This window comes from Struthio camelus, chromosome 3 (genome assembly GCF_040807025.1).
Source record: "Struthio camelus isolate bStrCam1 chromosome 3, bStrCam1.hap1, whole genome shotgun sequence".
Lineage (NCBI taxonomy): Eukaryota > Metazoa > Chordata > Aves > Struthioniformes > Struthionidae > Struthio > Struthio camelus.
In genome coordinates, this window is record NC_090944.1 from 41,437,478 (window position 1) to 41,451,617 (window position 14,140).

The 14,140-nt window shown below is 37.4% G+C and overlaps 1 long non-coding RNA gene across 1 annotated transcript; it reads right to left on the minus strand.

The window, feature by feature from the left end:
• Positions 1–242: 242 nt before the first annotated feature.
• Positions 243–13,925, minus strand: LOC138066707 (uncharacterized). Its single transcript, XR_011140108.1, has 3 exons — positions 13,816–13,925; positions 11,169–11,282; positions 243–9,479 (listed from the first exon to the last, which is right to left on the minus strand). It is a non-coding gene; the product is annotated as an uncharacterized lncRNA (long non-coding RNA).
• Positions 13,926–14,140: the final 215 nt, after the last annotated feature.

The window sequence follows — 14,140 nt, forward strand, 5'->3', positions numbered from 1 at the left end:
TTTACAAATTTCTTCATACACGACATGAAATACTTATATGCAGATAGTTGCTATGGTGCAGACTGAAGGGGAAAAAAGGGGAGATCAGACTTCTTCTTTACAGGTTTCCAGTATGCTCCACTTAATCCATCTTGAAACTGAAACCCTTTAGCTTCTTGTCTTTAGGTTGTCAGATGGCAGAGGACAAACACGGTGTTAGCAACCTTACAAAGCTCCCACCTGTTCCACATAGCTCTAGAGAGAAATATCCACATGAGTAAGATGACAGACTGGAGGGATCCTATAGTTTCAAAAATAATAAAAGCAATACACTAAATCCAGCAACGAGAGACTTTTCAGGGAATTAAATTCCAGGTCATCTTTAAATGCCATTAACACTTCCTAACAATGTAATGTTGTATGGACCCATAGAAGACGCACTGTTTTGACATTCTCAGGTGAAATCATGATTCTTTTGAGATTTTCTTGCACAATTTTTATCCAAATAAGTTTGCCTGATTATTTGCAGATCCAAGAATAATGAGACAAAGATGTTTAAGGTAGGATTCAACTCTGGATGAGATGCCTAAACCATATAAAGACATAAATTTCCCCTATAGTCAATGAAGCCTACAGAAAGATGCAGCTCATCCCAAAGCAGACACTTCAGGCAATTCAGTTACCCAGACATAGGTATCCGCTGCCACTTTAAACACCCTGGGACACCCCACCTCACCTCCAACTGCCTCTCTTACATACCCTATAGGTTCCAGACTCTATCTGTCCGGATTATGCATTTTTTTCCAAATACGCTAGAGATCCTAAATGACATTAGGTTTAGGCAAGTGAACTAACCCCTAAGTGCTAGTCAGTTGAACTGTGATCTAGACTCCACGGAGTACACTGACTAAAATTTTGACTGTGAAGACAGCATAGTAACTTGGTGCAGAAGAATAACCCTTAAATTTTGGCATCAGGGATGAACTGAATGCAATCCTTAGTCTTCTCCCAATTAACAACAAGATAAATATAATTACCACTTGTACAATAGAGTCTTAGGCTATCCATCATTCTTTCTGGTGTTAGGTAAGAGATTTTAATCAATAGGTTGATTTTCCTATTCAGTCAGTGACCAATCTGATCCTGTCATGGATTCTTTTTTTTTACTGAACATGCAGGGTGGCACAGAAGCAACTACAGTATCCAAGATAATTACAAGGTTTAGGCACTTAATGACACGGTCTTCCTAAAATAAGTACCAAGCTCCTGGCACAGAGAGAGATGCCTTTAAAGACCTCCAGAGGGAGATGCTGTCTAATTTTTGGCATCTAAATCCTACATGTACAGTGTGTTCAAGAGCATCCATCTTATGCATCATTAGCAGCCACACTAGCATTTTGCTGTGGTCTGAGGCGTCTACCCTGTATCAGGTCAAGGACACAACATTTAAAAAGTAAATAAAAGAACAGGACCTATGCCAAATCTCAAATTTCATGCTGCCTTTCTTGCTCTCTCTAGACTGCAAGTTCTTTCTTCATTTGCTTACTATTTGAACAAAGCATAAAAATGACTTTCCTCTGCTTTCTCTTGTGAGAGAATTCCCCTCATCCTAATTCTCACCACATACTTTACCTGGTTGTTTTCCATTCCCCTAAAGTTTCTTATCACTACATATACTTGGAAAGCTTAACTAATCCCCCAAATAATTTGCCTCATACTACCAGCAAATATAGCTGAAACAGTTCCATCTAATTTGTATTCGTGCTACTGCTAGCACTGTAGGAAGTTTCAAGAAAAAAAATACTGTGGTATTAATATAGAGTTCTTTCCATTATTCTTTGGCTCTTCCACCTTCTGAGATTTGTTTCCCAGAGAAGAACATCAGGCTCCTAGGTGTTAACCCAGAAGCCTTTTTGACTGCATTCTGCCTACAGACCCAAAAATCAAACCAAGGCCAGAACTAGACAGAACTACTAACTTTTAAACGCTGGAGGAAGTATTGTCTCGTAACTGTAAAGTTTACGAGCACATATGGTTGTTCTTTTCCATTTATTTAATGACCACTATTAATGCAGTTATAACCCAGTTCTCACAGCTCAAAGATGAGGAACGGAGTGCAAGGAAACCACCCTGCACTGCACATTTCTACAGCTATACTCATTACATACTCAGTAGTAGGAATACTTAACACAGTCACTAGGTTTCCATGGAGAAAGAGCTGAGATCTTGTCTGATATTGTTCCAAATCTGCTGAAAACAGAGAAAAGCTTTTGCCAAGGCAATTTTGGCACGCATTTCCAGCGGTATTCTAGTTTGCCAAATTGCATTTGGATTTTGCTCGAGTTATTTGCTTGTTCAGGATGTTCAGAGAAGTAGAAATGTTTGTTGCTGTAGTGAATTTGGCTTACTCTGAAGATCTGGAACAACATTTAAAAGATGAATCAGAGACAGATTGACTCAGGAATTCGATCTAATAACCTCATCTCGTAGTTGGGTTGTATCTTGAAGTGTTAGAAGTAATCTGTAGTTCAGCTACTTCAGTTTTGAGACCAGCCAGCTCTATAAACTCTCAAATTACACTTTAATGTGTTATTTTTATGTGGCCAAGTTCTACTCCTTTCAAAAATAAGACATAAGACAACCTTGAAGATCTTTGCTATCTACATGGAGACCTATCTTAAAAGCCTGACTTTCCAAATACACTAAACATCCAGCCTTTTGGAAAATAAAGTTATGCCCCTTTAAGATATCTTTAGTTAAAGGCTGATCTCTTGAAAATATTGTACCCACAGGGTTGGTTAGTGCTCTGTTCCCACCCTGTCACTCAGGAATGCAAGAATGCTTTTGATCAGATGCTTCAGAGGTACAGAGGTGACATTTTTTGCCTGACAGAACAATGAACAACTCAAAATTGAGGGGGAAAAAAACAAAGTATTTTAAAAGTATTATCTGTAGTGCTTGTTTTCAGGTTTTTCATGCTGTTTCTTCCATGTTTGTCCATTTCATGCTGCAGTATGACCTGTTAGCATCTTCGTTGTACCTTTCCAATATTTAGTTCCTCTGCAGCTTGACAGGAAGGCCTCTGGTTTTCTCTACACCAAAATCCACTATAAAATAAAATGCTAAATGGTAAAGCTAAAGCTAAGAGGTAAAGAATTGATGCCTAGACCTCTCCACTCTGCGGATGATTTATATCCATCATCAATGACTGGATGACTCTCCACTGATAGTTACAGTTTTACACCTTTGTGACATTTTTAAATCCACCTGATGCATGGCATCTAGATGTGTTACATTTTCAGTTTTTTCTTCAGAATGTTTGGGTTTCCAAGTGAAATATCTTGAAATATAGCACAAAGGCAAGTATTTATGAGACTACCAGAGTGACTTAAAACAAACAAAATAAAAAGATAACATTGCAGACAAGTTCCGTTTCCCAGTATTTCACATGGATTTACTTCACTTACCTGCGTTCATCCAAGTCCTATTTCAATACTTTTGTCCAAAATGGACGCCAAGCTGACAGACTATAAGTAGTCGTACATTCTACTTACCCAGTTAAGCTCTGGCACAAATTAGTTTCAGTTTGTAATCTGGAGTGCTCCTATGCTATTTTTAGATTAGCAGTCCAGAGAGTTTCTCATGTTGCTATTCTCAAACTCCTTGACACAAGTTATTGGCATCATCTAACTTACATTGTACTTTAATAGCTGTTGTTAAACATCCTCCTAGCTTGAATAAATGTTGATGACACTCCATTTTTAACATGAGTAAAAATCTAGCTTTTTGACCACATACCTGACAAATCAAGCTTTTTTTTTTTTTTTTTTTTTTTTAAATCTTTCTGCACTGCTCTATGACTTCTGGCTGGTCATGGAGCACCAGCATTAAATGTCTTTTGTTTCCTAATAAAGTCTTTCTTTCCGTAACTGTCCAACTGTCCTCCCTCCCTCCATATCATTTTCTTACTAATTTTATACAGTGCTTCATTATCTGCTAATTTATATTCATGGAATAAAAGCTAGCAACAATCTATTTAGAGATTTCTGGTGGCAGGAAGAAGAGGGAAAAAGAGTATTTTTAATAGCTGTTTCCACCTCTATTCTCAGCCATTTTATCTTTGATATCTCCTTTGACTGGGGATTCTTTGACAATGAGTAAGACTTTTGCAAGCCATTACAAAGCCCTCTGACTTTCCGTTCACGTTCCTTTTTTCAGCTCATGTGTTTCAAGACCTTTCTGCCTTGTGAAATTTCCTCCTTTAAGAGTAAAAAAATGGATTCACCTGATCAGATATAAACTTCTACAAGCTGAGATACTTGCATCTGAGCTAGTTGTATTAGCCTGACTTTAAAGATGCAGGAGAGATACATGCGTCACAACTGGGGACAAGTCATCTCATTCCTGAATACATACCTAAAAAAACCAAGAAAAGTTGTCCTGTAAAAAGCCTCTCCTCCTTTGCTCAGGTGAGCCTAACATGAACCAGCTCAGATATAGCTGTGATGTAGACAAGTGTAATAAGTTCAGCAACATGAAGCCTGTCTCATAGGTATTTCCTACCAAGTCGCATGAACAATTGGATTCTCATAGAACATTCAAAGATTAAAATAACACACAATGGGACAGAAAAATCACATTTCCAGTGTTTTTCAGATTCAGATAACACCAAATTTACTTACAGAATGTTAAATTCCTGCTTGTTTCTTTTTATAAAGAAGTTTAACTGCTCAGAAAATAACAAGAAAGCCTACTTGCTTGTCAAGGACCAAAAGGGCATTTGTTCAAAGAGTAGTTAACTACCACTCATGGGTTACTTAGCTAATTCACAGATACCTGTACTGATGTGATATTCCCAGTGGCTGCTGTATCGCTTCTAGAGCCACCTTTGGTCAAAAAGCTGTACATCTGCAGTGTCACAGTGCTAAGCCTAATCTAACAAGTCCTGCAGAACATACACAGCTATTTCAAATGGGTCTGACCCACTGGAAATATTTGGGAGGAAGGTACTGCACAGGCAAACTGACTTTAAGAAGAACTAGAGAAGCTGTAGCATAGCTTATCAGACAGGCTGCAGAGACATTTGGCTGTTGCCTCACTCTCCTCCTCACTGCTCCTAGTTTGGAGGAGTATTAGGTTTTACACAGTAAGTCTAGGACCTGAACTAGCTTTGCGTGTTCATGCAGCAGCTAGTGTTTATGTTACCTGGGTTATCTTCCTCCACTGCTCTGCACAGTTTCCTGTACTTTCATAGTCTATCTTCCTTTCAAACTGTTTTCCTTGCATTACATAGAACCTCATGTTCTAATCACTGGCTGGAGTGTCTTGAAGGATATAACACAAGATTAAAAAAAACCCTTATCACAGGTACAGTTTCAAGGAGATAAAACATATTTACAACAATATCTACTGAGCAGACTTTCAGTTGTTTTGCTGCTGTTCATTTTAAGCTGTTAAAAAACCCTCCATATGTTTTCAAAACATTTCAGGACATTGATGAAGAGCATTTATAGCTACAGAATTAATCACTGCTACGAATCTCAAAAATCACATCAGATATGCAGAGAGGCTTTAAGATTACATAACTTTCAACAGTCAAAATAGAGGGATTTCATTCTAGCCTCTGTACATTACATTCCTGGGACACTAATAAGATCCTTACTCTAAAGGAACAGTAGCATTTTGTTCTTAATGTAAATAGACTAGATACAGTTGCTTTTTTTTTTTTTTAAACAGTAAGTTTCAAGCAAGAGCTTCAGATGAGCTTACATTCCATGGAATAATGTCATAAAAAAGAAACAGCTAAGTGCTTGAAACTAATTGTATTAATAAATTCTAGAATACAAGGCTAATTTACTTTGCCCAGCACACATCCAGGCAGCTGATGCACAATCTCCTTTGCCTCTTTCTTCCCCTTCTGCCCTGATACATATCGTACTATCTCTCGTTTTGCTGCCAAGTCTGTGTGTGAGAGTGTGGGTTTGTTTTGTTGTTTTTTTTTTTTAAAAACAACAATTGTTTTCATCATTCTGCATAGGATCAGAAGGTAGAGAGCTTCCCCAGGAGTGGCAGCACACATTAGAAACATAGCTATCAACTCAGTAAAATCTACACTGCAATAAATAAAATATTAATCCCACTCTCAAAGCGCACAGAAGGTGATGAGGGCAAGGGGGAAAAAAAGTACTAAAAACACTCTTATAAGAAAATATCTAGCAAGCTGTAGCTTTCAGAAGAGCGCCCAAACCCTTCCCAAGCATATACTGCACTGAAGTAATTGGAAAGGTTGTTGCCCGATTATTCTTTTATAGCGAAGAGACTGAAAAAGTTCAAGTCAGTAATGGAGAAAAGCATTATAGGCCAACCAGATGTGTGAGTTAATATACATGCCATGATGGCCTTGAAAACAAGGGACAGGCAGTTTAAGTTCCATCCAATGAAGAATGGTGAGTCAACGGAGGAAGGTAAAGAGACGAACGATTTAATCAAGACAAAAAAACAGAAAAGATCTCTGCACAGCATTCTGGAGAGCTAATTTTTTTTTTTTTTTGCTCTTACTTGAGACAAAAATAACAAATACAGTAGAGTAACAAAGAGGATAAAACAGCTCAGAATTCTGCTGGGCAGTCACCAAAGCAGCAACCATTCACTGAAGTAGATCAGGATGCCTAGAAGAGACTGCAAAAAAAACTCCTAACAGAATTCCTCCTTTTCACTGATATTCTTACCTCTGGAAAGAATAGAAGCCCTGGAATCTCTTTGCTTTGCTCTGCAGTATCACTGAAGGTACACGTTTAATCATAAGACACACAAGCGGAAAACAAATAAAAAGGAAAGAAAATCTTTAGCAACACTCAAGATAGAAGGTTGCTCAAAATATCTCCAATTTACTCACAAGACAAATCAAGTACCAATGACAGGAAAGTTGAATCTGCTTAAAATGCTGGTTATGCATATTAAATCAAGAGAAGCATTGTTAAATAAAAGCAGCTACATGTACATCCACAGCTAAAATAATGCCTCACGCCATTATGTGGAAAAACACTACATCACTGCACAGCACATGGCTTCCCTCTTCATATCCTTTATCCACTTGTTTCACATTGACTGTTTGAAAACAGAACAGTCTGCATGAAGTTTTATTATCTATCAGTACAAAGCAGAAATGATTTCACACATCTTGGTCTACAAATTATTGCTAAAGGGAAAAATAAAGTTCTATGCCCAGTTCAACTCACAACAGTTATACTTTCAAGTTTAGATTGGATGCAGAGCTACAGGATTAGATCATCCTCTCTTACTATATCTTTAAACAAAACAAACACATTGAACACTAATGTATAATGCTATTTCTCATGTCATTAACAAAGAAAACTCCCTAAGAAGAGTTGTATTAAACACTCATTTTTCCACCAAAGAGTTAAAGCACATATTTGAACAATTTGGGTTTTCTTTAGTGTGGCTTGAGTAGGAACAGCAGCTCTGTACTGAAAGCTTTCTGTTCACATCATCAACTGTATTCTCTTCATAACAAGTGCATACGTAGGCAGATGAATTGTGCCTTTTCCAACAGCTGTCCTGCTATTTTAAAGATAATTTCCATAAGCAATATGCACAGGTAAGTAGTGTTGGTTGACCTTCCCTCTTCCTTCTCTGCTTCCTCAAGGATATCCTTGAACTTCTGTGGAATCAAAATCAGAAGTCCTTACCTAAGAGCTCTTCATTTTTAAAAGGTTTTAGTAGGAAAGTAGCTTTTTGAAGAATATAGCCATCATTTCAATAAAAGGGTGAAGACAGTCTGACTCCAGATATTCAGATCTAGAAATGAGGTCCTGAAAGCAGATCCTAATTAAGAGCCACTTGAGACAGAGTTCCAGCTGAGACAGTGACCTCAACAAGTACCAGGTAAAGCAAAGTATAGTAGCATTTAGGATAACAAAATTTGCAGCCTGCCTCCACTGTGGACAGCAATTATGGACCACTGCTCTAACATTCTTCTAAAGTTTGGCCCATCAGGTTTTAAGCGGTGGCTGGCAGAAGAGCAGGTTACTTGTCTGTAGTTGTTTTTCTGGAAGAAAACTCTTCATGTGCATGTAGTGAGATTAGAGGTTGAAGAAAACAGTCCCAACATACTAGTACATTTTCCAAGAGGAAACATGCTGAACTTTGAGACAGTACGTAATTCAGGAAGAAGAGTAATAGAATGGGTATTGCAAGAATTTCCTGCCAAAGAACAAATATTATCAATATGTAAATCTTCACAGGAGGTACTTAATGCTTTTGATATTAAATACTCTGTCTATGCAAGTTCTCTCCTATTGCTCAATCCTCTTCTTCAAATATATAGCAAAGCTTTCCAGATGAGGACACTATGTTAAGAATCCTCTGCCTAGATAATATTTCTCAAGTGGGTCCAACTTTCATGAATTTCATTACAAGGTCACTTGGGAAATGCTCTGGGTTGTCAGTAAGGCTGGTTTTAAGCCTAGAAAGGTTGCAAAAGCATCCATCCACCTAAAAACTTAATATCATACACGCTGAACTACGTATCTCTAACTATTGTCCCGCTCTGTCAGCAGTAACATCCCTCTTTATCATTCACAACCGTAAAACTATAGCCTGACTATTCTCTTGAACTTCCATTTCTCATTTGTCACAAATGCACAAGGAAAATTGCTGTTACTTCTGCAATGAGTAGAAGTCCCAATTCCGACATCCACCTTGGCCCCTGAAGCCAATTAGTATGTTGCCAAGTTACTTTTAGGCCAAATGTTGCATTCATATTGGCTCTTCTTCCTCTGAGGTCACTGCAAGCTTTTCAGAATTTCTTAGATTTGCAAAAAAAAGGCTTTTGGAAAACCCTTTCCATTTCACCTGCCCCCTCCGCTGTGCTTGTATACACACACACACCCCCAAACAAACACCACACCTTCAGCTTCATCAACTTTTTTCCTAACTTCAAATGCACATACCATCCTACCAAACCATCTGCTTTCAAAACATTTATAGCTAGAAAACTAACTGGTTAATCAGACATCTTTTGTCTCTTCCTCCATTTTAACTAAGCAAACAACTCAAAGACACCTACACACGCAGACAGCTACTCTGTATAATCATGCCTTAAGCCTCACTCCTTGTCCATATGGTTTTCCACTCATTCTTCCCATTTGTCTCCTGCTGACATTATCTGGATTCCACTTTGATAACTGGTCTTGAATTAGATTGTAATCCCTTGTTGGGAGAGCTCATATCTTACTATGTATGGCAAAGCGTGCAAGATGATGTGCAGTGCTAATCCTAATAGGAGCCTTCAAGCACTGCTGAAATACAATATAATCTGAATCTATGGCAAGCACACAAATCTACACTAAAAGCTATTTGCAAAGCATGGATTAATAAAGTTTTGTCAAACATAGATCACGCGTTCTGAACCGCGCAGATATAGCTTTAAGTAGACATGTCAATAATGTTTCATGAGAATCTTCACCAGGACATAGCTCCTTTAAAAAAACAAAAACAAAGAAGCAGGTCAGAATCTTCAGAGAATCTTAGGTTATATATGAAAGGTAAAGCAACATATTAAGGTTTAGGATATGCCCCGTCATATTTTTATATGAACACGCATACACATTTGAGAAAGGACACTGGCAACAAGAAAAAAGTTAACAAAACTCTTTATCAAAACCTTGGCTATCTATCTAACATGTACACCAACAAAAACATAGATCATTGCAAGAGTGAATGCACATATGCTTTCAAAACAACTTAAACGTGCTACAACCTTGTTGCTCTTTTTCTTGTAGGATAGCAGTCACCATTAAATAAGAGGGCTAATACCATGCCAACCACAAACTGTTCCCTGCAGCTAAGATCCTGGGGTCATACTTAAGCACAGGGGTCCACCCATACATAAAAGTAATTGGCAGTCCTGGAGTCTTAAAATTGTCTCAACTGACTTCTAGAAAAGTATGAATCAGCTTCCAGCACTTCCTCTCCTTCTTTCAAGGGGAGGAGGAAGGTGAATGAAAGGAGAAGGAACAAGGCAGGAAAATCATTAGAATCTCAAACAACTGAGACACTACCAGACATGTCAGATACGGGCCAAATCAAATGGTATCTCCCTATCGTCCCCATCATTTTGCAGTCTTAGCACTTTCCAGGAAGAGTTATTTTTGTAATGTTTTCCACAGTTGCCATGATTAGTGTATTTCTAGTTTCCAAAAATCCTGTAAGTGGTTACTTCCTACAAGGCTTAGAATTTCAAATTCTAGATGAGGAATTAGAGAGATGCTAAGTGTGCATACTAGTAAAAGCTAGACTCCACTAAACTTAGTGGAGTCTAGTAACCGAGTCAAGCAATACGCACAGCAAAGCAAGCTGTAGGGAAGCTTACTTTTAAAGACTTAAAATGAAGTCTGTAATTAAAAATAACCCTCCTAATTTATTCTATTTTTGCTTTCTATTCAGTTTCTAGTATTTCACAGTTCCTACCAATAACTAAGCTACTTCTAGCTATTTAGACACAGACATCACAAGAAAGATTAAGTACTAAGTAGAAAGGTTTGGCCTAAATTTGTATGTCTGTGACAAAACAAACAGAATATAAGTTTTAAACAGACAACTATGCTTTAGGTGTCAAACATTTCTTGACGTCTGTGGCAGTTGGCAGCTGCAAACATCCGACTGAAAGCCCCATCTGCTGCTTCACAGCTTCCAGTCGAGGATGTTTACAGTCGCTCACTGTCAACAGCAATACACATTCCTCAGCTGCTTACTTTATATTATTAACATGCAGAGGCCTCCAAGCAGGTTAGTTAAGATCACCACAACTTCTTTTCTGTTGTGTTGCTACATGCGGATGTTTGTTCGGCTGTTTTTACATGTATTAACTAATGAAGTAAAGAAAGTATAACTTCCAGAAGAACGTTTTCAAACAGCCAGGAATATTCACTATTCAAGCATTACATCTGCAAAATTATGTTGTCTATTTTACATCTGGTAAGAATTACAGCAAAGTTTATGAAAAAAGCAATTTGCTTCTATTGTTGCAATCTGTTTTGGTCTCCAAGCCACTAGAGCAATCCTGTCATGTTTATTATGAAAACTGCATTACTACACAACTGAGTAAGTCAACTTATCAGCAACATGACTAAAGATAGCAGCAGACACTAAAATAGAACCAAACCCACTCTAAGAATATTTCCATGCAGTTTTCAAGATGGCTTTCTTCCCTTCTGAAAAACGGATGTGAGGCAATTGTGATTTTAGAAGTTAGTTGATGCAATGCTTGCTTCCTAATAAAACTGGAAAATAAAATGGGGATTGTGGGGAAGAGGGAGGAATTCCAGTATCAAGCTCTGCAAAGGCTTCAATAAAGTTCAAACTTGTTATAAAAATGTTTTTACACGTTATTTGAGGTAACAGTTGCTGACACATTTCACACAGTTCACAGAATGGCATTTCTGACCAAATAAAAAAAGCCAAAAAGATTTCGCATAATAATGGCCCAGTTGTACAGTTCTGCCATTTGTTTTTCATTATATCTCCAGTTTCCTTATTAAGTTAATGATGGGTAAAATTAAAGATTAATCACTCAACTATTTTTCTGAAGTCATATGAAACCACAGTATGTAAGTAAAGTGATTATATCACTCTAATTAGAAGGTGTTTTTCCTTGAAACTTTCTTGCCCTGAAATGAAATTACCACATTGTAAACTCACTAGGTTATGAAAAGATTATAGTTGTTTGAAACGCAGAAGCCTGTGGCATATTTACTCAAACTGATAAGTGTGAAGGATCTCTATAAATCACTTTCAAAACTCAGGGTTGTATTTTCTGTACTAAGGTTAAGAAAATTAATCTTTTTGGCAGCAGGTGAAAACAAGCAGAATTATGTTGGGGCCTTTCCCTTTATTCAATACCAACTTTGAGCTATTAAAGCTTCCTAGGGAACCACACTTTCTCAATGGGTCAAGTCACTAAGGAAACAAAGCAAACTTTATCAGTTCTGTGCAACTCCACATTCCAGGAATTCTTAGCACTTGGCATCTATATACCACACCAAACCCATGAGATTGACTCTCTCTCTCTCTCTCTCTCTCCCTCTCTCTCTCTCTCTGCTTAGCAGAGCTACCAAGACAAACTATGAAGTTCTCAGTAAGGTGCCCAACTTCACTAAGCTGCAAATAGAAGGAGGTACTTATAACCCTGTGTGAGGTCTATCCAAAGACACAAGGGTAAGGAAACATATTTCCTGTATTAGCACTTCTGAAAAAAAGGAAAAAAAATGTCCCTACTCTGAAGAGTTCCATCTTGCGTATCATAAAACAATTCAGAAAAACGTGAATCATCACTTCACAAGATAATCAATACGGTCTGCAAAAACCTAGATACACCTTGTCACAAAACAGAGATTAGCCTTTCATTTGTAAAGGCATTGGCCTAATATCTGAAACTTAAAAAGGGGAAGAAAAAGTGGAGAGACCACAAAATCCTATTAGCTTGAATTAATCAGATGAAGGACATTACGTCAGCAACAGTGTGCAATTTCACTCTATGTATGGGTTCCTTTCAGCTTTTAAAAGGACATCAAACAGATTATAGCTGTACGAAAGCCAATGCAAGGTCAACCTAAAACTGTGAGACATTTTATCACACAGTAAGGACTGGCAGGCAAGAGAATGTAATCAACGATCTTTACTGTACTATATTTTAATATGTACAGTGTTCTTATAGAAAGGATTAGGCAGAAAGTATCCAAGATTCAAATATCAAGTAACAAGATTTGATTCATACCAATCTTGATACAGTTTTGAAAAAATACAGATAAGACAAAGGAAGACTCATTCTAACAGGCTAGCACACACTTTTCCACATCTTCATGAATTTATACTTCATGTCATAGAGAAGCAAGGGGCAAAGTGGTGGTGCTTAAGCACTTTTCAGTTAATAAATCTGATCATTTTTCTCTCACTCTCCTGAAATTTCCAAACAATATTAAATGAATTATTGGTGAAAGAGATAAAGAGAAGAAAAACAAAAGCAAAACCCTCACAACAGAAACAGGTTTGGTTTTTCTTTTTTTTTTTTTTTTTTTCCCCCAAGTCCAGATAGAATTCAGGAACAACCGTAAAACTACAATGCCTCCACTTTTTCCATCACCTTCCATACAGATGAGGCAATTTGCAAACTCAAACAGGTAAGTTAGTTTTTAATCATATTAGAAATGCAAATCAAAAGCCTTACAAAACTGAGAATCATGGAAAATTATTTCTTAACTTGCTTTGTAGCATATACTTTGCAATTTACCTGTCAAAAGCCTTGTGTTAGATCATTATTAAATATGGAAAAAAGTTATTCCTCCTCTTCCTATCACTGACAGCACAGGAAGATTAAGCACACATTACATATATGAACTCAAGTTCACAGCTGTTACAATACAGAATGAATATCTCCAACTGTTGCTGATGAATCCACTTCCAGCTGCATTTGAGCTCATTAAGACCTGCTTTAAGAGGCAAGCTCCCCGTGCACTGAGCAATGAAGTCAGTTGCAGACAAGCAATTGAAATTACAGACAAAATGAGATATAGAGCATTCATTATGAAATGAGATGTCAAAATTAAAGTTTGGTAAAAGCATAAACAACATGTAACACATCTTCTTGGGCCTCTTCCCAGCTGGGTAATCATTTTCAGCTTTTAATCCAGCCCATCTAGGCGAATGAATACGATGTGCATTACAAGTCTTAAAAAAAAAAAAAAGAAAAGAAAAGAAAAGAAAAAAAAAGCCACCTCAGGAGAAACATGCCTGGAAAAGGAACAAAAACTTACTTACTACTAGTCCATCCCACTTCAGTTTGATTTGTGCAAGATATCCACATATCCGGGGAGAGCTGCATTCCTCAGCCGCTGGAAGACTGTTCCTCAAGTTTCCAGGAATCTGCATCATATATATTAACAGAAGTTACTGTAATTCCAGAAGTTTAGTATTTCAGATCACATAGTTCTCATTATTAAGACTGTCTGGAATAAGTCAGACAGCTTTTTAACTACCATTATCAAAACCGTATCCTTTGCTGGTAGAGTCGTTTAAAATTTAGAATGTGTTTTAAACTGACACATTATTCTTGAAGGCAGCCATCTCTCAATTAGTGGAGATA